Below are 4,347 nucleotides of genomic sequence, written 5' to 3'. Positions count from 1 at the left end.
ATATATACAACCATTAGCACAGTACCTGGCAGACAGTACGTACTTAATAAATTGGAGCTTTTTTGTGTGTGGGGGGGTGTTGATTAACATGGCTAGGGGTGAAGCTGCACCTTGGGTTCTGCCATGTGCAGCTTCAAAGTACCCTGAGTTGTGGCCAGAGTGCCCCGTCCCTGGCCAGCCAACAGGTCCTGGAGCCAAGAGCCCTGCTGAGGCAAGGGGTCTGCCAGAGCTTCACAGCCCCGAGCCTGCCTCCCCAGGCAATCTGAAAGAGGAGCACCTCCATTCTTCCATCCACTGGCAGTTCAGAGCTAGCAGGGCCAATCATATAGCCCTCTCTTTTCACCATTAAATCACTTGAAAATGATCCATCAGGGTAGCCCTGAGGAAGAAAGTCTCGAGAGAAAGCAGGGTCAAAGGACAGGAGCAGTGGAGGAGGGGATTGTAGGCTGGCTGACTAGAAAGGCCTCAGGCCAGGGGTTGTCTCCAGTCCCCTCCCCATTCCCTGCTGACTCTCTCCTAGAGTCACTGCCCAGCCCTTGGGCAAAGGGCAGGGAGGAGTGGCAGGTCATCAGCTGGCTGGCACCTGTGTGCTGGAGAGATCTGGAATTCATCCTTCTTCCACTGGGGTTACCATCTGGGGATACAGCATGCAGATGCTCCCTTTCTACCTTGGCTTTTCCTTGTGTGAAAAATGGGGCCAATGCTTTTAACCAGCTTACTTGGTCTAGGTCAGAAATGCTGGCAAGGACTATTCAGTGCTTCGGAAAAGCAGGAGGGGCTGGGTTGTCTTCTTACATATAGGTGCTGACTAGGAAGCCTCAAGTGCCTATTTTCGTTCTTTCTTTCTTTTTTTTTTTTTGTAATTTTGTAATCACAAGAACATCAAGTAAAGACGCATATTTTCTAGGGCTGGGATCAGGATTGGGGTAAGCAGGGAGCCATAGTTGCTGCTCTGGGTAGCCTGAGTCTGAGCTCTGAGCTCTGACCTCTACAAAGACCCCTCTGACCAGTAACCAACAAGGGATTAGGCCACCAAACCTGGCTCCCACAGGTTCCTATTAATAAGCTCCAAGGAATGGTGCCCTGGATGATGGTGCAGGCTCACATATCCAGAAAACCACCTGAGCTCAGGATCTTCTTCCTCCAGGGTGGGAGCTGCCCCTCAACTCCTTCTGGCCTAGCCCCGCCCCCCAGCCTTCCCATCTGGGACTCTGACTTTCTGGGGTGGGTGACCTGAATACTTACACTTCCTCGGCAGTCAACCGGGTTTACTTTCATGGGGCTTTGAAAGCTGCCCAAAGAATCTTGAATTGAAACATGAAACCCGTGCTAATTCCTGTATGAGATCAGACAAGCCAGTTATCTCACAATGCCTCAACTTTCTTATAGGCAAAAATGGAGATAATAATGCTTCTTCATTGTATGGGGATCTTGTGAGGATAAAATAAGCTGATATACAAAAAAGCACTTTAAAAAAGATCAAGAGATATATAAGCACAATCGGGGACATTGCTTACTATTTTTATTGGGAGTAGGAGGAGTCTCATGATTTCTTTGGAAAAGGGTGACCTTTGGAACAGATAAACAGGAATGAATTCTGGTTTTGCAACATACCTACTTTGTGGTTTTGATAAGTCACAAAAATCTCTCTGAGCCTCATGTGTAAAATGGTGTCAGTGATACTTGAAGGATTGTTGCCAAAATTAGAGGTTACACGAATAAAGAAGTCCCTACCAAGTGCCTGGTGCACAGTGGGTGCTCTCTATATAGTAGCTATCATTACTGCTATTATATGTAATAACCATAGCAACAGAGGTAACATGTGCTTATTCTGAACCTTTTCTTTCACTTTGAGAGAGTCAAACTCCTCTGTCCTGCCAGCAAGTGATAAAGGCATAGGCTCCTTGTTAGATTCCTGGGAGGGGAAGGAGTAGCATCTCTCCTGACTTTTACTACAGGAGTATCTAACTCATTCTGGCTTGCCCAGGATTGCCTTAGTCTTAGCACTGAAAGTCTCACGTGCCAGGAACTCCTTGGTCCCAGGCAAACTGGGATGGTTGGCTATTCCACTCACCACCAACTGGTACCAATCTAACCCCTAAGCCAGTTGCCAGTGGCTAGATTAAGAGTATTAAGGTGTGTGCTAGAAATTTGGAAGGACCCAGGAATATTAGCTCAAAGAGCCATCTTAAGTCCTTTTAGACTAAGGCAGGGTCTGAATACATAAGTGAAAATTTAAAAAATTAGCTCTGGCCTTAAAATTCATTATGTTAGGTATAAGAAAAAGAAATCAATTATGAAGGCCACATATTGTATGATTCCATTTATGAAGTGTTCAGAAGAAGCAAATCTATAGAAACTGAAAGTAGATTATTGGTTGCCTAGGGTGGGAGATCGGGAAGGTTGTGGGGAGGGAGGAGATGGGGAGTGACTGCTAATGGGTACAGAGTTTCTTTTTGGGATCTTGAAGATGTTCTAAAATTGATTGTGGTGATGGCTATACAACCCTGTAAATATACTCAAAACCATTGAATTGTACACTTCAGATGCATAATTGCACACTTTATTTTTCATTTTTATTTTTTAGAGACAAGGTCTCACTATATTGCCCATGCTGGAGTGCAGTGGCTATTCACAGGCATGATCATTGCATACTGCAGCCTCAAACTCCTGGGCTCAGGCAATCCTCCTGTCTCAGCCTCCCAAGTCTCTGGGACTACAGGTATGTGCCACCAAGGCTGGCTAAGTTATTCTTAATTCTCATCTTGAAAAATCTTCAGTGGCATAAAAATAATATTTCCCCCAGGCCAGGAAGTACCATCCCCATTTCGCAGGCAAGAAGAGCAAGGCCCAGAAGCAGAATGTAACAGGGGCTTTTGCCCAGCTCTATAGAGGAGGCCAGTGGAATGTCAGGGAGGAGGAGAGGAGGGGAGAGGAAAGGCTGGTGAGCCAGCATTTCCAAAAGGGACTCATCCTTACCTTGGCAATACAAAGCAGGAGGAAATGAATGCTATACTGAGGCTTACCCAAAGTGCAACAGAAGGGCAGGAGGAGAAGTTTTGGGAAGTTGTGAAGGCCTTCCAGGTAGAGGAAACAGCATGGGCACAGTGGTATAGGACTGAGCTCTGACAGTTGTGGTTTGTTAGAGATAAGCAGGTGGATTGGGGAGACTGGAGTGTGGGTTGTGAGGAGGACAGGAGAGGATTTGAGCCAGATTGTGGAGAACACTGGACACAGTCCTTGCTCATGAGTTTGATTTCTTTCTGTGGACGCTGGAGGCCTGGAGAGGATTTTTCGGTAGTGATTCACAGATCTGCATAGGGTCTCAGAAGCGATTTTTCAAGGTGAGAGGTGGCAAGTCTTGCATGAAGTCACTAAGCCTGTTAGTGGCCAGCTAGGGCTCAGCTGCCTGGAGCTCAGCTGCCTTGGTGGAAGATCTGACCTGCACCATCGGTGCTTGCTTTCTTCCCTTTCCCTCTTTTTTTCCCCTTCTTTCCATTTGTCTTCTCCAATTCTTCCTCCACCCTTTTCCGTTCCTTCCTTCCCCCTTGTCCCCTTCCTGAGCCTTGGTCTGCCTGGGGTGTTCACACAGGTTTTGCTGAGCTCTGTTGCAGACCCAGGCAGTTCTGATGTTTGCTTTTCTTGCTTTTCAGTGTCGCCCCAATAGAGGGAGGGAAATGGGCAGAAAGCGTCTCCTCCATCTTCTCCAGTGAATCTGGGCCCAAGAAGGCAGGGAAGAAGAAGGCAGGGCAAGGATAGGCTTATGGAAAAGGTAGCAACAAGCCACAGCTGCTGTGGAGCCCAGAGGGGAGGGGTTCTCTTGGGGAAGAGGGTGTGTGCATGGGGGAGGGGCACTTTGGCCTGTTTAGAGCTACTTGGAGGACATGCCCTGTTAATTCACAGCTCTGTTCCTGAAAGCTTGCCTACTAGAACTAGGCCTGGTGAGAGGCCCTGAGGGGGCGCATACAAAGCATCTAGAAGAGGCTTGCCTGACCCAAGCTGCAGCCAAGACAGAAGTCTGTGGGTCAAACAAAACGTGGATTCTGCCAGATTCTCAAGTTAGGAGGGCCTCAACATTAATTAAGCACCTCTGAGACAGGCACAAAGGCCCTGGGGCACAAAGATAAAAAGCCACAGTCCATGCCTGCTTTCTTCCCTTTCCTTTCTCTTTCCCTCTTTTTCTCCATTTGCCACCCGCCTCGGAAACACAAACGGAGGACATATCTGCTAGGGCCGCAGTGAGAGGTCACCAGTAAGTGATGTAGCCATACAGTGCAGACTGCTCACATAGTGTATGCTGGCAAACACCCTCATGAGGCAAAGCTCAGGAAGGGGAAACAAAGGAGG

The sequence above is a fragment of the Lemur catta genome, chromosome 1 (assembly GCF_020740605.2).
Source record: "Lemur catta isolate mLemCat1 chromosome 1, mLemCat1.pri, whole genome shotgun sequence".
NCBI lineage: Eukaryota > Metazoa > Chordata > Mammalia > Primates > Lemuridae > Lemur > Lemur catta.
Note: the sequence above shows the minus strand (reverse complement) of the source record.